The 22,614-nt window shown below is 39.8% G+C and overlaps 1 pseudogene; it reads left to right on the forward strand.

The window, feature by feature from the left end:
• Nucleotides 1–596: 596 nt before the first annotated feature.
• LOC109087176 lies at nucleotides 597–7,538 on the forward strand (annotated as a pseudogene).
• Nucleotides 7,539–22,614: the final 15,076 nt, after the last annotated feature.

Genomic DNA, 22,614 nt, shown 5'->3' on the forward strand with positions numbered 1-22,614 from the left:
TATGAATGTCCTAAAGGCATGCAGCAGCATTTTTTTCCCTCCAGATTTAACATAAACTTTTTTTCCCTTTCTTTTTTTTCTCGTGATCTAGACATAACAAAATAGCTGGTAACTTCAGAAAGTAAAAAAAAAAAAAAAAAATACTACTAATAATTTAATAACACTTGGCTTCTTCTTAGGGCTTTTCTGAAAAAACACCCTCTCCTCCTTGGCTTTTCCCTATGCCTGTAGTTGACATTCAGTTATATGAAGAAAAACATAACAAGGAAAGAAATATGTTAACAAATATAGCAGTACAGCAATACATTGAACAAACTTATTATAGCATATTGCAAATATACACAGATGGCCCTAAAGCAGCAGCAGACTACATACCCCAATTCAAAGTCAAAATTGGAAGGAAACAAAGAGGCAGACACCATCTGGCTAAACAGGCTCTGAAACATGCACAAATTGCAATCAAAAATATTTCATGAATGAATTATTTTCTTAAAAGAAAAAAGACTGATAAATAGAATTTAGGATACAGCTGTATTAAAGAAAATATATATTTTATAGTTCTCAAACTTCTTATCCAGTAGGTGGCGGGAATGCAGTTGGTTTGCCAACCGCCATTGACACCAGAAGAAGAAAACGCCCTCTTTTTTGTTCGACTCGAGCTCTGCGGCTGCAGATTCAGTGAAAGCTGAGTAACAAATCACTTTCAGGAGGAGGAACCGTGAACAAAGAGTCCTCAAGCTTTCGGCCGCAGAGAGTCTTCTGAGGAGAGGTGAGCGGGTCACGCTATTTCTCATATTTAAGCAACTGTAAAACACACTTCACACAAAAAACGAGCTCGTTTCTGTCTTGTTTTCATCGAGTAAGCGGTCTGTGTGTTTTCTGACTTAGACATTTTAGCAGCAGCAGGCAGTACGTAGGTTTATGTGAGGAAACATGTGTAAAGTTAATTAAGAACTGAGCGATTTAATGGTTTTGTATGTTTCGATATATGCAGTGATAATGTTCCTGATATCCTCGTGATATGAGGGGAATGAATGCGAAGCAATTTAAAGTATTGCTGCAATTTTATTGATAATTTTATTTCTCATTTGAGATTTTTCTTGGCAGATCAAATCTATTCGCGCGATAATCGCGTTGTGTCTGCAAATTCCAGTGCAAACACCATAAACAATTACCAATCATTGTTTCAAATTATTTTCATTATTAGAAGCTTGTAGTAAATGCAAATTGACTTAACGTTACTGAATGTGAGCTGCAACAATTGGAAAGTTAGTGTACTTGTATAAATCATTGTTTCAAATAAGTATTGTACACAAGTATTGTATATTGTATAATAGTTATGCCACTTGTTTACTGTGTTCATAAAAAGACAGGAATTGGCAAAATGTCACCTGTAGTAAATCATTTGGGACACTAGCAATGTACTATAAACCTTTGAATGGGAAATTATTTTGTTATTATAATAATAATTAAAAAATCAATTGTAGTAAGTCATTCTTATTACTGGGAACCTTCTACAAGTTTTGTGTGTTAATAAAGGCAATTACTACATTTAAAAGCAAATTTGAACTGTGAGACGGTCTCTTAGGCATCATGTGGGGTTATAACTAGTCAAAGCATTCTCAGGTATAAATATACAGCTATAATGCACCTTGGCAGTAGTCATGGGCTGGTGTTTACTAGTATTAACCTTAAACAAAAATAACACAGTTTCATGGTATCACGCTATTGTAGGTAGCCTACAGCTCTAAAATGTGTTCTTTTTAAATGTCTTGGGAAAACGCTATTGATTTTGATCAGCAGTATTTGTTAATTTTTTTTTTGGTTTGTTTTCAAAAATATCTGCTGAATTGTGGGCTTTTCTGCGGCTTTTGATGTGGATGGTTGATTTGCTGTTAAAGCTACTGCTGCCCTAAAAAGAAGAAAAATAAAGGCTGACATGTTACTTTAACCTAAATCGGTTTTAAGTGTTGTACCGCTCAATGAAAAAAAGTCCACTCAAATAATGAGTCGACTGGAAATGTCTATGTAGTGTTTGCTTTAGCGCTGCTATGGTGACATTATTAACATGGCAACGCTGTTAAAATGATGCTGCCCTCGTTCACTGATCTGCTCGCCAGTTGCATAGCGGGCGGATTCTGTTGCATTGAAAAAAATAAAATAACTAATATTGATATTTAATGTATTTTCTGTCTAATTTTATTGTTACTTTCAATAAAACTTATTTAATTTGGATTTTTTTTTTTAATTCAGTATCATTAAAATTTTGTTAAATTAGAAACTCTTACAAAAGTACTTTGTAATATTTGATTAAAATGATAAATATTTATTACAAAGCATTTTCGGTTTTCAGCAAAGTGCATCCATTTTCACTGCATCCCTAAAAATGATTTACAAAAAGACAATACTGTATTTGTAAAGCCCAATTTATACTTCTGAGTCAAACCTACGCTGTAGCTAGAACCTAAGCTCGTAGGTTGTGTGTAGCCTATGCCGCAGTCTGACGTGCACCTCTCCAAAAATCTAACAGTGTGTCAATTCTTCATGGACAGCAAGTGCTGTGATTGGTCCACCACGATACGCTTCTTCTTCGGCTTTTGTTGTGGTACTGCGGGTTGCAACATGCACGTGGACACTGCAGACTAGCGTTTTACATGTGTACTGGACGTTGACACAGACAATGACGCATCTACGGCGTATCCGACAATCTACGGCGTATCCGACAATGAAGTACAGCATAGGTCCGACGCAGAAGTATAATCAGAGGATAGCCGAGTTCAGACTGCACGATTTTCAAAGTAGTCGGGTCACTGTTCTTTTCACACTGCATGACTATCTCGGCCAGCATTCAGTCGCTGCTGTGTTCACACTGCACGATGGATCGGCGACAGAAGGTTTCACACTGCATGACTTTACAATAGGAAGAATCGCCGACAACTCTGTCTGGCATGCAAACTACGTTTCACAACCAAAAACACGCGAGATGTGACAAGGGAAACAACGCGATATCAAGCATGCAAGACCGGAGTTCTCACGTGAGACTGGGCTAGCTCACTAGCTCAGATGAAACGTCAAACAGACACGGGTGCTCCTGCCAAATTTCGACTAATTTTTCTTCCATTTCTTGGGTCCACATAGACCGAGAAGAAGGCTTTTTCTGAAACGAAGCCATGCTTGCTGATATTGTGGTATATAACTCCTCCCTGAACTCCCCGCTGCTCTGTATCTTGCCGACGTAGTTTTCAGTCAGAACACTTTTCACACAGCATGATTTTGAATCGCCGACAGGTCCAGATATTTAGCATGCCAAATATCTCACAGGCGTCGGTGACTCGTCGGCGATTTCTCTCAGATCGCGTCTTTGCTCATTCACACTGCGTGATTGTCACTTGCGTGAACGAGCAACGATTTGCCTGTGATTTCGGGCATTTGTCGGCAATTTCTCAAAACCTGTCGGCGAGCCAAAAACTGGGCTAAAATCGTGCAGTCTGAAAGCGGGATTTCGGCCTTAAGGATCTGGTTTCTTAAAAGATAGAATTTGGAGTGTGTAAATTTAAATATAAAAGTATTGAAATGTGTAAATTAGTTTAAAATAATAAGTAAACTGTTGTTTTTCCACACAGAAATTCATGTTCAGTGTAGCTCCTCCCACAACAATCACACATTCAGCAATTCACCAATAAATGCTGGAATATTCCCATCAGTTTACAAGTGAAGAGGAGCATCAAATCGTCAGGAAGACTGAGTTTATTAAAGAAGACTGAGAGAAGATGAGAGATCCAGAACCCTGCAGAATCAAACACACTGAAGATACTGGAGAACAAACAGGTTGGTGTTTATTTTTCATGCTTCATTAATGAAGGCTTAATGTTATAAAGCTTCAAACAGATTTAGTTTTGTTGTAACAGGAAAAATCTTTAGAGCTGTTGAATAATCTAGAGGAAGCGTCAAATAATAAAACTTTATATGATATGGGTTCTTTTTTCAACAAAATTTATGTATGTTAGATATTTTTTGTTCAAACATATTTAATAGTTTAATAGACTTGTGCTTATAATACTTTAAAAAAATAAAGTTTCAGTGATGACATTCATAAAAATCCATCAAAAAGATATATACACTGCCCGTCCAAAAAAAAAGGCACACACTCTAATATTTCGTTGGAGTGCCTTTAGCTTAGATTATGGCACTCATTCGCCGAAGCATCATTTCGATAAGCTTCTGCAATGTCACCACATTTATTCCCATCCAGAGTTGAATTCATTTTTTGCCAGGATCTTATATTGATGATGGGAGAGTCAAACCGCTGTGCAAAGTCTTCTCCAGCACATCCCAAAGATTCTCATTGGGGTAAAGGTCTGACTCTGGACTCTGTGGTGGCCAATACATGTGTGAAAATGATGTTGCATGCTCCCTGAAACACTCTTTCAGCCCGATGAATCCTGGCATTGTCATCTTGGAATATGCCGTAGCCATCAGGGAAGAATAAAATAATTGATGGAATAATCTGGTCATTCAGGTAGTCAGCTGACCTCATTTTTGAGCACATAACATAATCATTCATGCAGTAATTATCCAATGGGAGGATCTTAACTATTTGCTTAGTTAAATCCAGGTGGTGACTATTTTTTTTGGACAGGCAGTATATCTTTACATCAGAGGTAATTTTTATTTCCTTTCACGTTTCTCTGTTTTTATGACTAACTGAAAATAAACCACTTTAATTTCAGAGTTAAAAGAAGAAAATGTGGAGAATGAAGAATTGAATGAAGTTGAGGAGAGAAATCATGTCAAAAGTAGAGAAGAACCTTTGAGTAGCTCTCAAACTAAACAGAAAAGTTTAAAGCAAAGAGCCAAGAAATCTTTCACTTGCACTCAGTGTGGAAAGAGTTTAACAAACAAAACAAGCCTTCGGCGTCACATGAGAGTTCATACTGGAGAGAAACCGTACACTTGTAATCAGTGTGGGAAGAATTTCACACAATTATCACACCTCAAAGTTCACATGAACATCCACACTGGAGAAAAACTGCACACATGTGATCAATGCAGCATTTTTTAGAGTTTCAAACCTGAAGGAACACCTGAGAGTTCATACAAAGAACAAGCCACATTCATGTCATTTGTGTGGAAAGAGTTTTTCATTTCAACAAAATTTGAAAATACACCAGAAAATACATACTGGTGTGAGAGAGTACATGTGCTTTGAGTGTGAAAAGACTTTTACTACATCGGACGGTTTAAAACTACATGAAAGGATCCACACTGGAGAGAAACCTTACAAGTGTTCACGCTGTGACAAGAGATTCATTCATTCAGGACATCTGAAAACACATGAGAGGATCCACACTGGAGAGAAACCGTACAAGTGTTCACACTGCAGCAAGGGATTCAGTCAGTCAGCAACTCTGAAAGCACATGAGAGGATCCACACTGGAGAGAAACCGTATCACTGCACTGCATGTGGGAAGCGTTTCATTCAATCATCTGGTCTACACAGACATACAAAAAACAATCACAGTAAAGGCCAATTTATACTTCTGGGTCGAACCTATGCTGTAGGCTATGTGTAGTAAGGTGTAGTCTGACGGGCACCTAACAGCGCGTCAATTCTACGTGGACCGCAAATGGTGTGATTGGTTTGCTATAACCCCTCTCTCTGTATGTTTTGTGTGTTTATGTGCATTTTAACACATTTTAATGTTATATCTTCTTATATAAAATAAAGCAAAGGACGAGTGTCTTATCATTTATTATACTACATAGCACTATACATCACTAGTTCTCCGTGAACAACAATAGCTGCATTTCCACTGTCGGGCCAAAAGCGGGCGTACTAGTGCATGCTAGGGCCGGTCGCATTTCCACTGGCACTTCCAGGGCTTGATCGTGCCTCGTTGGTGCTTCCTCGGGGCCAATGGCCCGGGTTTTTTGGCCCGACGAAAACCTTTGGCCAAAGCAGGCCAGCTGGGGCTAGAGGAGTGGTTATGAACAAAGGCGGAGTTTCTCCTTGTCTAGAGAGCGTCATCACCGCGGATCATTTCAATAAGCTAACAGCTATAACACCAGCATTTAACACTTTTTAAAATTAATTGAGCTCAAAACTCACTTTCAGTCAGTAGTGAGTGTTTAAAATAACTTGATTTAAAACGTTGCCATAGTAAACATGGTAAATACGACCACTTCAAGAAATGAGACGTCAGCTTCTTATTCTCTATCACAATCGTGTATTTATCATATTTATCGTATTTAACATTTTATCTGTCATAAGTCTCGCCTCGAGAGTTTAGCTCTGTGTAGCCTGTCATAAAAATATGTTTTTTGTTCGGGAGCTTTGAACAGGCTATTATCATGATGCTTTATTTCTATGTGACTAATTTTTAGTCCTGATAAATTAATAATTATCAATGTGTCACTTATTATAGTAAAACATTTATGCTTTTGTAGTTAAATATTTAACAAAGCATGCAAACAAAAGGCCGCTTTTATCATATTTGTTTTGTAATCGTGCTAGTTCCAGTGACTTATTTCTTATTAGTTTTATGATAACTTCTCTTTGTTGTGAAATGATGGGGTTGCGTGACGTTGTTCCTGAGAGCCGTGTGAAGGGCAGGTTTTAGTGAGCTTCTGGCCCGACGGTGGAAACGCAGTGCTATTTTGGCCTTGGTGCTACAGGTCCGAGGCTATTAACCCCGCCTGACCCGTTTAAAGAACTGGCTCGCACTGGCCCGACAGTGGAAAAGCGGCTATTGTTGATCTGCTGTGGTACTAGTCCTTGTGGAGATTGAAAGAATGCCATCTTCTCTTGTTCCGTTGTTGTCTCCTTTTGTAGTTTTAAATAATGATTTAATGATTTGATAATTATTTGCCGCCGTCACGGCTATAATGCTTCTCTAACAAGACGCTTCTTCTTCAGCTTTTGTCATGGTACTGCAGGTTGCACCAGCAACATGCCTGTGGACACTGCAGGACTAGTGGTTTGCATGTGTATTGCACGTTGACGCGGACAATGACGCATAAAGTATAAATGAAAAACTGACATATAGCCTACGGCGTAAAGGCTAAGGTGTAGGTCCGACGCAGAAGTATAGTCAGCTTTAAGTAGATCATCTTCAGATCCAGCACTTTCCCATTTTTTACATTGCATCATATTTCTTTTTGAGCGCGGTCTGCAGCATTGTGCGTTATAACCAATCACAGAGAAAATGCAGAACTCACAGTTGTAGACTGAAGTCTTGGAGCGCTGTTTCTTTACAGTAGGTGGACAACCTGAATGCCTACTACCGCTGCAAGGCCACGGCAGTAACTGCAAGTCAGTCGCATGTTAAAGTCATTCACCAAACTACCGCCAGATGGCGCAAAGGGACAGTTTGCAAACTGACTGGAATTATATTTTGTTTTGTAAACGGAGATCAAATAACGAAATAAAGCAAAAATAACTATAACATTACAACATCCTTAAAAATCATAAAAAAATTAATTTCAAAATGTGACAGTCCTATAGGCTGCAGCATAAAGCATCAAAAATTAAAAACAATTCGCTCAGTGGCTAAAGAATTTCAGTATGTTTGAAATGTTATGTTCATAACGTAGCCTATATTAAAATAAAAAAGTAAAATAAATAAAATAACTGGAGAGTTTCAAAGTGGCTTAGGCTATTGTGTGCAAACTTTTTTTTCCTACCACATGCCAAACTAATTACATGGTTGTCAGCATTAAAAGGTATAATTGCTGCTTTCTCCTGTGCAAATTTGTTTATGAAAATAACATTTCATTTTCATCAGTTATTTTATCTTCAGATCGATACATTTCTTACAGATTTTTGCTCATTCAAAAACAGATACAGATGAAGTAGCACTGTAAGATTAAATTAGTTTGAATGCATTATTGCAAAAGGAATTGTGTGTGAATGTGCTGTGCCCTAAACTATTTTTTACTGAAAATATTCAGTAAAAGGAAACAGACTCCTTGAGAACTAGCCTATAACCTCCTGTTTGGCTATAGCTAAATATGTTTAACGTGATTCTTGCTAAACATGCAGTTATATTATGGGCTGTTGGCATGAATTGTACTTGTGGTGGAGCGCTCTTGTTTTAATTTTTATTATTGCAAAGTGAGATGAATGAATAGTGCGTCTATCTTGCAAGCACAAAAATGCAATGGAATAAGGAAAGTTTGGTTTGATCAAGTTAATTTATAGTCCAGTGGTATAATTTAGTGGTTTAAGGGACACTGGTTCAAATCCCAGAATGTGGTGTTTTTTTGTTTTTGTTTTTTTATAATAAAATAATATATAAAAGGTAATATGATCATATTTTCTTGACCTGGTAAGGACTCTAGCCGCTGCATTTTGGACTACCTGTAGCTTGTTTATTGAGGATGCAGGACAACCACCTAGCAGTGCATTACAATAGTCCAGTCTAGAGGTCATGAATGCATGAACTAGCTTTTCTGCATCAGGAACAGGTTACATGTTTCGTAGCTTGGCAATGTTTCTAAGATGGAAGAATGATGTTTTGTAACATGGGAAATATGATTTTCAAAAGACAAGTTACTGTCTAATATAGCACCCAGATTTTTGACAGTAGAGGAAGTAACAGTACATCCGTCTAATTGCAAATTGTAATCTACGAGATTCTGTGTACTGTTTTTTGGTCCAATAATTTTGTGTAGAAAATAACTTACAGTACTACAGCACAGCTCTTATTATTAGAGCATGTAATACGATCAGGAATCGTTAAAGGGACATTATTTACAACCAGTGACAGAAGCAGAAACTCATGTAGTTTGTGCTTAACTAAAACACTAAACTAGTCAAGGGAGTTAAAGTGGATGAATGAAACCATTAGAGAATACAGAGAATGAAGTTAGGAGGAGTCAGTTAAACACCTGAGTTATAAATCATCAGCGCTGTTTTACAACGGGGTCTACAGCTTATACTAAACCTCTGTTTTGTTTAGTTAAATGTACGATACTTGCATTGCCTTAGGTGTTGAACTAGCATCATGATGCAATCTTAGATGAAAATCTTGATGGCTTGAAAGTGTGGATTTGAGATCACGATCTTCCAGGTTGAAGGGTGATGAACTCCAAAGTTGTTATTCTGACTCGACAGTGATTGGGAGAGTTTTACCAAACATGGTATAGGTGAGACTATTAATTATTGACTTAATCATAATGCATGCATAAAACAGAATGCAATACCAAAGACATTATACAGGAACAGTAACAAGATAGAAAGGTCATAGGAAGGTTTGTCAACAAAATAAAACTACATTTCATGACACAATAAGTAATATTTGGAAAATTATGCGGGTTTTCTTCTCTGCCATTAATGCTCACTGGTTGGTGTGAAATGCATTCTGGGGTACCTGGCTGCCTCAAGTCCACACAAGTCACTTCTGGATGCATCCTTGATAAAAGGAGCGGAGCAAGAACACATTTCTTGCTTTGAACTGTACTTGGCTAGATGTGAACTTTGAATTGGAACTGTGGACGTTTTGACCAAATCTTTGACCAAATTTCTATATTTATTTCTATATTTATTATACAATTTAAATTGATGCACAGATTACATTATACCAAAGCCAAACTTTATAGGCTGTACCCTTCTATCTCTCCTTTGTGTTATAGATGTAAAAGTGCTGACGGGACATGTGGTCACATCTGGTCTTGCCCGGAGGTATCTGAATTTTTGAAAAGTATTTTTAGGCTTTATTCTCACACTTTTGAAAATGAGATTAATATTGATGTCGATTTAGCGAAATTCTGATGTTCAGACCAGGCTCTAACTTGGCCTTTCCCTCAACTCTCCCTCATGTCTGGCATGGTGCTGGCCAAAAGAGTGATTATGTTGAAGTGGAAATGTATTTCAATTCAATTCAAGTTTATTTGTATAGCGCTTTTTACGATACAAATCATTGCAAAGCAACTTTACAGAAAAATTAAGTTTCTACAATATTTAGTAGTAGCTTATCAGTGGTGACTGTCAGTTCATGTGCATATGGCAGAAATGTTCAGAAAAATCAATAAAAGACGTAAACAAACAGACGATTAACACTATTAACAGCAATTATGCAATCAAACTTATAGCACTTATAGTTCTGTATGTTGTCTCAGGGTTAGCATCATCTGAGGTCCTCTGAGGGGTTGGCATCATCTCTTCTCAGGTGTTCTGGATACAGACTGGAGCTTGTGTAAATCCTAGTTACCACGGGATGTAAATCCCGTGGCAAAACAGGAGAAACAAATAGAGGACATAATTAGCGTAGCTGCTGTTCCACCCAAGTAAAATTAATTAGTTTAACCCAAGCTAAAGAATAATAATGCACATTTGATCAGATAAAACTGCAGTCCAAAATTATGAGATGCATTATTTGAATGCTTGGCCAAAGAGGTGTGTTTTTAATCTAGATTTAAACAGAGAGAGTGGGTCTGAACCCCGAACATTATCAGGAAGGCTATTCCAGAGTTTTGGGAGCCAAATGCGAAAAAGCTCTACCTCCTTTAGTGGACTTTGCTATCCTAGGTACTATGCAAAGTCCAGCATTTTGTGACCTTAGGGAGCGTTGATGGGTTGTAGCGTGGTAGAAGACTAGTAAGGTACGCAGGAGCTAAACATTAAGGGCCTTGTAGGTAAGTAATAATATTTTGTAACTGATACGGAACTTAATAGGTAGCCAGTGCAGACACTGTATAATTGGGGTAATATGTTCGTAGGAGCTAAACATTAAGGGCCTTGTAGGTAAGCATTTTGGACTACCTGTACCTTGTTGAGGATGCAGGACAAGCACCTAGCAGTGCATTACAATAGTCCAGTCTAGAGGAAAATTATTGGTAATCCAATCTTTTACAATTTTACATCACCTTTTTTTTTTTTTTTTTTTCAATACTTCTAACAATTTTCCTAAACTCTTAACGCAGCAACACAGAGACAGAATTACTGCAGTAAAGGCTTTATATGCAACAGGACATTAGAAAGAATAAAAACTAAAAAGAAAACCAGTACAATATAGTACAATTTATAATGTGAAAATACAAAATATACAAACAGAAAAAGCCACAGAAGAATAATAAATAAACTAGAATGTACATTTCCTGAAGAAAATGTGAGTGGTGCTTGCAGTGGCAAAATCCAGCACTCGGTTGCTAGGGTGTTCTGCACGTTTCCAATAGAGCCAACCACCATGTCTGTAAAATGTTCTGGTGCTGAGACATGGCTTCTTTATATTGCAAAATGGTTGCTAGGATGTGGCTACACAGTTACTATTTTGATATTTGCAGACTGGTTTCTCACCTGCAACAAAAGAGCACCCCTGGAATCCATTTATCCTTTCCTGAAACTTAATCACCATCATGATCTTTGAACTAAAGCATCAATCACTGATTTTACTGGGGAAAAACTATCATCACTTTACAATACGGATCATTAGTTCAAATTTAGTGTATTAACTAACATTTACTAACCATGAGCAATACATTACTGTATTTAGTAACCTTTGTTACGTTTGTTCATGAAAATACAGTTGTTCATTTGTTTGTTCATGTTATTCACAGTGCATTAAATAATGTTAACACAGTTTAAATAATGGATTAGTAAATGTTGAAATTAACGAACAAATATTAATAAATTCTGTAGAAGTGCAGTTCATTATTAGTTCATGTTGACTAATGTAGTAACTGTCAACTAATGAAACGTATTGTAAAGTGTTAGAAAAAATGCATACAAGGGTGGTTTCGAACCCTGAACCTCTTACATGCCAAACACAATTGCTTACCCAATTGCTTTAATTCAATCATGTGAAGAATCGCGAGCCCAATACTACATAAACTTTATTATATTAAAGTCATACAATTTCTTACCATTGTTTGTGATATAAATCTGTTAAATGTTAAAAAACCACCATTATGTAACGTGAGGAGAATTGAAGAAAAATGCCCTTAATTTGAAATGATGGGTGGCTCTTAAAAGAGCCGTTGCTGCCCTTAAAAGGACATTTGACGGCTTCATCTTCGTAGTTCTACCTGCAATCTTCTCTTAGGTTACTCAGCAAATGCTCATTCCCCTCTGGGCTCAGGTGGACTCCGTCCCTGGACAAATGCGACAGGTCAATGTTGGAATGACGAACGCAGTGCATCTGTCTCTCTGCCAAGAAGCCTGCAATCGCACTATTGAGCCACTGCCGGCTCCATTCGATGCCGTATGCAGACTTAGCAGTCTGCCCTTGCCAATTCAGTCGGGGCAGAATGAACGAAAAAAGACGCCTGGTTCTGGGGAGCATCCTGAAGTCTTCAGCCAGGTCTATCTTCATTTCCCGAAGGAAATCCAGGAGGTTCCGGCCCTCCCGACATAAGCTGTTTCCACCGAGGTGAATAATCAAGATGTCGGGACCTGCAGCTTTGGCCCTGAGAGACGCACAGCACTTGAAGCACCTGCTGCTGCCAGAGTCTGCCTCCTCTGCCCTCCCAACTAATCCTGCAGCGAAGGCCAAGGCTTCTGTTCATGCTCTGCTCATCGATGTGAGCATACAGCCTTTCGAATAATTGAACTCCCAACAATCCATACAAGAGGTACCCTTTCATCCGCCATCTCAAAGAAGAGTGAGGTTGCTATGATTTGGCGCCAGTATTTAAGATGAGCGCTGCGTTTCATTGTCAAAAGGTTGTGCTGTTTCGCATTCTACAGGCAGCGAGCCACTTTGGAGCAGTTCACAATCAATGAATATCCCACATTTAATGCCAACCGATTGCTGTTAATAATTTATGAAAATGTGTTAGTGTTGGTAGTGTAATATATGGTATATATGATATTTGAGACTGTTGTAACGATGTGTAGTGTTTTTTCTCCCTAATCTGAAATTTGAATGAGCAGACTCCAATAGTAAGACATACATTTCAAAATAAGAGTCCTGGGTGTATATCGGTCTAGTTTATAATTTAAAAGCCACGCATATGTATAATTTCTCTCTCCCCGGGTCATTACTGATATTTTGTTACACAATAAACCCTGCAAAACAGATGTATTAGAGCAGTGGTTCCCAAACTTTTTTAGAGTGGAGGACCCCCTGAGGCATTAACCATCCTTCTGCATACCTTTCCACTGCACCTTTCCATTAAAAGATAATATTTGCCCCCTTAATTGACTTTGGCCATATTTTTATCGTTAAATACATTTACAAAAATAATATTTTTAAATAAAAAAAATCAATAGAAAAATATACATGATGATAAAAACGAAAAATTGTTTCGTTTCTAAAAAGAGCAATTACTGACCAATACTGTGAAGAACATCACTTGATACTACCCTTTTGTTCGTTGAAACTGTTGTATAAAATCAATATCATGTCATTTTCAACGTGTGGATATTTGGATTTGCTTTTTTGGAGGGTCGATTTTGTCCCCACCACTTTTTGAAACATCTTGCTGCACACATGAATATAATAAAAATTAAAGTCAATCTCCTGTTGACTAGCAGTGCATTCATACCATTTGTTTGTTAAATAAAGTTTATCTGTTGTTGTCGTTTTTTTTTAATCATGGCTGAGTCCTATCCGTTCTTGAAATGTTTCCGCTTTGTCATGGAAAGCGCAGCCTGTGGGTTGCTTTATGCAATGACAGACGCCCTTGGAGCACTGTCTTCTTGTTTGTGTACCTTTTATTTTGTGATTCACCAGAACATGTTCCTACTCTTGATATACAATCACTAGATTTTAATTGGAAACATACTATACTTCAAAAAATGAACCACTTGCATGCTACCCCCGCCCATTTGACCAATGCTGTGGTTATGGGGCAAATTTATTTGTATCACTCACCTATCGGGTGGCCAACGGCCATTTTCGCAGGAACAGCGTCCTGGCCAGGATTTTTCTATTGACACTAAAATATCGATGTTTTTGGCGTTGGTTTGCGCTGCGAGCAGTACCAATGGTTGTATAAAGTACCCGTGAGAGCTCCTAGATAGCAGACGGCTTTTTGAATCCGCTCTCACGGTACTTTGATAGTCATATTACCGATCGGGGATCTGCTCAGTGGCTAATTTCCACGTCCAACCTTAAAACAAATTTTTTTTTAAATATGTACACGGATTTGCCATCACTTTGACCGTCCTCTGTAGATCCCAACCTTCTCACACAACCCCACGATTGGTCGATTACATACAGCGTGTCTCATGTGTTGGTCAAACGATCAATTACCTTTATTAAGTAGTGAAACCAGGAACATCCGCCAAAACCTGGATATTTTAGGCAATATAGAAATCCTGGCCAGGACGTGTCCTGCGAAAATGGCACGTTTGGCCACCCTACTCACCTAAAGAATCACGAGCTTAATAGTAACTAACTATGTGTAGATTTGGATGCCTAAGCATTAAACAACCAGTTTCTGATTTATGCAATAAATTAAAATCAGTGTTTCATCTGGACACTCTTTCTTCTTCCTTTGCTACTTTTATCGTCAGCATTGTCCTCAACATCCAAACACATCTGGTCCCCTCCTCTGGCAATGAAAATTAATAAATGAAATAACGGGAATCACTACAATACATCATATGTACTAATAAACTAAAAAAATAATAAGCTAAAAGTAAACTAAAACTTTACTGAAAGAAAGTGACACATACCTGTGAATCCAGCAGCTCATCATCAGCAGTGTTGTAGCACACTTGAGTCTCAGACATTCGGACTTGCCGGTGCCATGGAAAAAAAAAAAAACATCAAAATCAAAATTAAATTACAATATTCCTTTTAACAAAGGATGTGGTTATTGTGTCCCAGTTATTATAATGACTGAAGTGCATTTTTTTTGACACGAAAGCTTTTAGATGGTATATTGCAACACTCATATCTAATGTTGGAGAGGCACTGCTATTGTCCTCCAACTCTTCCTGCCAACTTTACAGAAAAGCACACCAATATTAGAATAGGCAGAGAACTGACTGCAATAATAAACTCCAGTAAACATTGTTACAGATTGAACAAAATCATGTTAAAACAAATGTTTAAGGTCTAAGAAAATCCAATACAATCACACAGTGTCCTTACTACGTGTTTTTCTCACTTTACTATACGGTTTTTTATGACTTTACTGCTGCTGTGGCTCTCAGCTGTCCTTTGTCCTGCCTGGAGTTAGCCACGACCTAAGCTCACTGCATCCTGTATGCTGGCTGCTTGCTGCCCCAGCCTTTAATTCCTAGTGTCCTACGCCTGGAGTTGCCACACTACTCCTTCGGCCCTTCCTGCTGGGCTGTGACGCTCTAGGTAAAGCTGTCAGGGACCAACCGCAGTGGAGGCAAGAGGACACAGGAATTGGTTTTTTCAAAAAGTGGCGTTTTATTACCCAAACTATTGAGACGTTAACATAAGGAGGACCAAAATTATAACCCTAAGGCCCTTAAAAGAGGTCCACAGAAAATAACTAAATATAGGCTCACATAACATCAACAATCATAATGCAAGGTTACTGTGAACAAAAACTGACCTGCCACAAAATCTCAGAAGGTAATCTTATATACAGCTTTGACAAAACCAGGGAACGAATCGACGGGGTAAACAAACTAACACGTTAGGAACTCAAGAGCTAACTAAGACTGAAAAAAAACCCTTGGCACATTGTGAAGGGAGACCTAAATGAGCTGGCTCCCGGATATTAGGTCCTCCTCAGCCCGTAGGCCACTGATCCTATTCTCCCAACCAGGAGGACCGCAGCCCCCAACAGGTCCATGTTACTCAACACAACAGAACATGTGTTAAGATGCACTCCCTTAAAATCAATATAAAGGTAAAGCAAAATAAACCAAATCAAAAAACTGTTTATTGTGTTCCCCCCTTATTTAGGAATATCAGTATTGTAGATGAACTGTAAATAATAATCAGTGCAAAAAACGTAAGAGTGTATAATAAAACGATAATCACAATGTTTAGAACTGTGAGGTAGGATGTTAGCCTGTGTGGCTGTAAGCCATCACAGTAGCTCCAGTGGCATAACACCGTTTATGCCCATAGACCCACAAGCTAACTGCAACAATGCCATAAACGGCACCAAACCATTGCAAAGGCTGGCAGCGCCTCCACTGTCATGCGTTATGCACCAGGTTCATTGGCCCCTGGTCCGGTATTGCATACTAACCAAACGACGTTCATACGCTCCCACCCTTTGGCTAAAGGCTGTCGTAGCCCCACTGGCAACCGTTATGGGGCATGCTCAGTGGCCCCGTGTCTGTATGGCACACACCAACACAACACCACCATCAGAAACCAGCCAACCCGGTGCTACGGCTGTTCTAGCCACCACTGGCACCGTTTAATGCATGCTCCAGTGCCCCCAGTTCTGTATGGTAACACACCAAAACACAACCATACCAGCTAAATCACCTACGGAAAATGCAATACACAGTACAACACAGATTGTGGGTAACTGTGGTATCTCTCTCCATAACACACCTGATTGATGGCAGAGGTCCGGATTTGAAATTGTAGAATGTTGGTTCAAGTAGTGTGTGCTTTTGAAAAAAAAAACGTGTTCACGGTTGTTCATCAGTTGCGTGTATCCTTGAGCTTGTAAACACTTGCAGAATTAGGTTTTTTTCCATTGTGTCGCGGTCCCTCAATTGAAGTCTCCACAGATGATGCGAGATCGTTTGTGTGCGAGGGTCCAGATAAATCCAGCATAATCTTCAGGTTAGTCAAGAAAACCTCCAATATTGTATTTGTGGTGGCCTATACGCAGCTAGACGGGCTGCTTTTATGTGGGGACTCTAATTTGATTACAACACCCTCCAGATCAGTCACATTTTGTATACATTGCCTGAGCTGGAGTGTTGAATGTAGGGGCATACCTTGGCAATATGTTTTTGCGAGAAGCCACTGTCCATTTTTTCTTTCCAAGTTTCTTGATGTTTTTGAGTAGGATAGAATGTCCTGTTGCGTGTAAACAAGTGATATCCTTCCAATTGGAGATCTAAAGTACACAATTCAGTCAGGCGCGTTCCATTAGACATAGAACATCCGCGCATGCTTGATGCATCTGATATCCTCCATGTGAGATGCCGTCCTTCCGTGTTGTGATGAATGATGGTGAGTGTATGTTTCCTGCCTATTTCCTTCTTACGATGCTGGCAGAAGTGGCATGATTTATTAGACTCTTTGCTCTTCTCATGCTTTGCAAAAGAGGCTGTGATTTCATGATCAGCATATATCTCTTGTCGTTGAAGTCCGTAATGGGTAATCCTTGTAGAGAAGTCGTTCTGCTGAGGTCACACGTAGGCCATTCCCGCTCCAAAAATCTCTTCTTCAATGACTACTTGCAGAGTGCATCGTCATGCCTTGAACTTTGTGGGCTGTACAGCAGAGCTAGCTTGATGATAAATTGTCGACGAACGACTCCTTTCCTCAGATGTTTTTTCTCTTCAGATCTCTCATGTTTGTAAGGAAACAGGTCAATTTAGCTCAAAGGGAAATCATTTAAGATTTAAAGGGAATTTGAACAGAATCACTGTTTCATCGGCTGATTGATCACTGAGACGGCCAGCGATTCACTGAACGAGCCGTATAACATCAATCTGCGCTGGATATTATATCCAAAGTATAGTGTAAAACACTATTATGTAGCACATGTAACAGATCGTGCAGTTTAAGACACTTAACTTGTGAGCCAAAACACAAATACTTCTCTTTTCAATATACATAAGCGTTTATTAGATAATCTAAGACATATAAAACGAATCTAAACAGATAAGCACACGCACTCACATTCACACAAGTTGCAGGAAGATAGAAAGTTAGGGAAAATGAGTTTAGAGGATGAAAAGTGAAATCCCAAGTTTAACAGCAATACGTGAAATTGCCTAGAACTGAACAACCATTTTTAATCACTTAATTAACCCTCCGCACTGAGTTCCTCAATGAGGTTAAAATTATAATGCTTAGATAACGACCAGTACAGATTGTGAGTCTGGAGTAGTTACTTGCGTTGCCTTTTAACCGGGGTTCCTTTTGTTGTTGCGGAAAAGGGGGGTTTCCCGAAGTTGCTCTGATTGGCTGAAGTTCATAGTCAGTCTGAAGTGACGTCTTGGGAAAGCCGTGGTTGGGCGTTGGCTGAAGATGCGGAGTTGTGGGCTGGGTTGAAGTTGAACTGGCACTCGAGGTCAACTCGGAGACACGGCGTTAACAAAACTTAACTCAGAACAAGAAGTCTCTCACTGAAACGGAAAAGGAAACAAAGTAAAGTGTTGACGAGACTATGGTGGTGTTTTTCTTCTCATCGTGGCTAAGTTAGGCAGCAGGCGTTGCAGGGCCGGAAGCCGCTGTAAACGTGTCGCTCGTGATAACGCTAGAAGTGATGACAAAGCACTGACTAAAGCTAAAGCTAAAAGCCGGCATGAACGATAGCAAAAGCTAAACGCAAAGCTCAAAGCTAAAAGTCATGACTAAAAGCCTTAAACTCAAGCAAAGCTAAAAGTCCGGCATGACTGATAGTGAAAAAAAGCTTGACAAAAGCTAAAAAAACGGAAATTTGATGGTGTCCTGAGTATTTAAACTAGCCTTTTGGCCACACCTCAAATGTTGTCTTGACCAATTAGATACTGTCCTTTTCTCAGGTGTGTTGCATTGTCTGTTCCCACCCATTCACAGAAATCATATGTTATCTTATCAAGCTCGGTGGTCCGAATTTTCCCGCTCTTGCAGGGTATCATTTGGACATGATTCCTATAACAAGAATATGATACATTTGACAATAACTAAATAATGTCAGAAACGATTTTCAAGCAAGAATATTCGAACACACACATACTCAACATGAATGATGATCCCGTTAAGCTTTCAGATTATTTAAAAAGACATACACAATAATTGATTAGAAACATTAAAATCAAATGTGGGGGTTACATGTATGATTATGGAGTTGATAAGCAATAGGACTGATATCCATTTAGAAGTCTTTTTTTGAGTTCATTTTGGGGCATATATTCAATTGGACAGAGGCATTGGTCATGTGCCATTCTGTCGGAGTAAGGAGTATGTCCTTGTGCAGACCGATATGGGTTAGAGCTGTCTCCTTAAGGAGTTCAGCTCTGGTTTTGCTAGTGGGGGAAGTCAATCCAATGATCTTTTTTAATCTCATGGCTTTACATGTGAGGTTCAGACTGTCCATCTCTTCGATTACTTTGCCCCAATAAGACCATCTCTTCTTCGAATTGAAATTGTCAATAATTGTTCTAATGGTGTTAATGTTGCACGCTGTTCTGTGAAAGAGTTGGTATCGGTATCAGTCAACGCGGTGGTGCTGAGGGAGTTGATTTACAACATCCTGCCTTTCTGTGGAATTCGGGCCTCATGGTTTCAACCAGGCTGCCCCGATCGTCGCGCATCTTTAATTTGGTCTCTTGGGTTTCACGCTACAATGTAAACCAGAGACATCTTCTTCCCCCTCGTCCTTTTTTGCGATGTTTTCTGACCGACGTTTTTCGGATTTGATTGATCGTTCAGATTGTCTTGTCGCCTCGGTAAAGTTTAATTTCCCTAGCATTTGTACTGTGGCGATTCCATCTTGTGTCACAATCATGGCCAAAACATCATTGACAATTCCGTCTTCAACATTCCAGATTCCTGGTTTACCATCAACGAACTCCACCACTGCAACTGTGCAATTTGTGTCAAGCAAGTCTCGTCCTTTTTCCAGTGACAATTTTGATTAGCTCTTCAGTCATCCTTCCTGTTTTTTTGGGTCTTTCCTTAGTCTTCGCGCATCAATGTTATGATGTCAGTGAAAAGGGGCCTGTACAGTCATATCTGGTAGTTGTTACTTGTGAAGTCAAGGTTCTTTGGGGTAGTGGCAAATATGTGCAGAGCATCACGCAGGTGTCAGGTCGTTTTCTCGGACTTCTTTCAAGCCTGAATAACAAAGCTCGTTCATCTTCCCTGAAACAGCAGCTCAGTCCTTCTGCTTCACTCGTAGTCAGTTCAACAATTCAGCGAAAGCAGGGGTTACTTCCTTTCTGGCGCAAGATCTCATGTGTAGGGTGATTGATTTGAAAATGGTCCGAGCCGAGAAGTCCAGCCATCGCTCTTCATACACTCAGAGTGGTTTGGCTTAACCAAGTGGTGGAATCGTTGATAATAATCCCCTATGACGAGGCAAGATATTCCTTCCAAAAGGTTTCTTGCTGCCGTTTTGATCTGCTGAAATCTCCCCCCAGGTTTACATAAGTTAAAAATGTTGATGCTGCCGTGTTCAGTAAACGCAGACAACAGAGCCGTGGGCACGGAAGAGATCCCCTTCGTTCCCGGATCCGAGGGAGTTGTCGCAGAATCTTGGTTGCCTTCCGAGTGTATGCACTTGATGACGATGTGATTTTCCCATATCCCAGCCCCGCCTGACAAAAGTAAAAAAACTGCTCTGGATTTATGACCCCACACAGCACTTCTGACACCACTGGCGGACAGTGTAAAAAATTGCTGCGCTGTGTCTCCTTTAGACTCCTAAACATCTTCCTCACAAATTGCATTAGTCATCTGTGGTGCCCTCTATCTGTACGACTTCGGAATACCCAATTCTTCATGAAGATGGAGACAAAACATCATCTTTGTTCTCATCTTCTGGATCGACGTCTTGTTGTTCTGCATCACTCCATACGTCAACGTCTCGATTTCAGGTGCAAGAAGCATAGACCAAGCATGCCCTCATTTTGTCCTGTCCCGCTGCAGCTGTTTTCAAATGTAATTCGTCCTACTTTTTTGTTGTGTTTTTTAAGCTTCTGCTGTTGTGCTTTAACTATGCCAACAGACAGGTATTAGAGACCAGGGTGTGCCTGGAGTTCCACAATGCACTTTTGTAAAACTCCTGATATGTTGGATACGCGTTGAGGTTTCAGCTGTGCGTTGACAACGATGTTGCATGTAAAGGTTTTACCATTGTTCCGCAAAAACTTCTCCGTTTTGCTTCTCCTCTGAAAAACCGAGCATAGCCTGATAATTGCAGCCTTACCAACAGTTCTCTTCTGAAGAATCCCATATCGTTGATGGTAGTGGGGTGGACATTCTTTCCTTTAATTTGCCGAACCATACCAATGGCGGTAATTCGACACAAAGTCCTGCAAAGCCCATCATTTTCAACTACTCCAGTTTTTGAGGCCTTGCTCTTCTTTATCTATCATACCTGACATCCAGACATCCTCTGAATCATGATCTTTGCTGTGTGTAGGACACGCACGGGGCAAACTCATCTTCAGGGCATCATCATCCGTTGGTATAAACAACACTTCGTGAACACTTCTTCATTGGTAAGATCTGCATGTTCGTGCCACAGAGTCCTGAGCACTCTCCTTGCCTGTGTTTGGAGTAGGCCTGCATTATCTCTGCTTCATTTTGTCCTATTTGTTTTACGTTTGGTTTTGTGCCCGAACAAGAACCCCCTTGATCACGGTCTTCAGGGAAATCATTCATTTCGGGTATCTGGCTTGGAAATGCCGACAACATATACATGATGCAGCTGAAAGAGTCCAAGAACGAACTGAATGTCCATGTTGACATTCTATCCCTCAGCAAATCTGTTTTTATCTCCATTCACCCAAGCCCCTTGGATCACGCTTCAGCAAAATCACGTTTGAAGTGGACAGTGCCTCATTGTATTCACGTAAATCATCCATGGACAGATTACATTTGGTCAGCAGGTCTGACAAGTTGTCAAAGAGGCTTGGGATCATTAGCAAATCCCCACAATGGCTTGAGTTTAGTCCTGCTTTCATTCATTGCTTTTTTAACAGCATCCTGTCCTTGGTCTTCTTTCTGTCTGGGTGGTTTTGGTCTTTTGTTTGATCTTTTCTCAGAACCTATTGTTGTCGTGGACGGGAATGGTGGTGCCTTGACATGGGTAGTTTAGGGGCCGCCCATATACTACACAACCCATCTGCTTTCTTGCAGATTTGGACAAAGCTTCCTGCTGTGAAGGCTGAACTGTCTGTGACAATTTTATGAAGCTCGGGATCGGTGGTAAGTCCGGCCTGCTGGCAGGTTATATAACAGTCAATAAATTCACACACTATAGAAATACCTTGGTCAGACTGATTTTCGAATTCAGGTGCCCCCCCCCCTTTACCCAGGCCCACAGCTGATGTGTATGGCTTCCTCTGGCTTGAAACTCGAGGCGATAAAATAATCCTCGACTTCGCCGGTGGGTTGAGGCAGGTGGCGAAAATCAGATGAGTCCATTGAAACGCATCCACTCGTTTCTCAGACATCCGCATGACAGTGACGGGGTACTTCGAAGAGATTTTCACCTTTCGTCGTCCAGTTCAAGCTCTAGAAAAGACAATCTGTTCACCTTGCTGAGCCTTGATTTTGCTGGTTCTCACTTCTCTTCACCTTGCTGAGGGCCTTGATTGCTGTTGTATCACTTCTGGCACATCACATTTTGTCTGCACTGAATGTGCAAAAAAAAAGTCTCTAACTGCGCTGATCATGGTCCTGTAGATCTCTCAATGTTTTCCTCCCAACTAAGATGGAGTGTCTCTCAGGGTTGCATAAACCTTGTGCATCACGGCTGTGGACCAGTCCTTTCAGACCCAAGATCATCCTGAAGAAGCTTGTTGGATTTTTTCTACGTTTCCATCCTTTTGTA

The sequence above is a fragment of the Cyprinus carpio genome, chromosome A4 (genome assembly GCF_018340385.1).
Source record: "Cyprinus carpio isolate SPL01 chromosome A4, ASM1834038v1, whole genome shotgun sequence".
In the NCBI taxonomy this organism is placed as follows: Eukaryota; Metazoa; Chordata; class Actinopteri; order Cypriniformes; family Cyprinidae; genus Cyprinus; species Cyprinus carpio.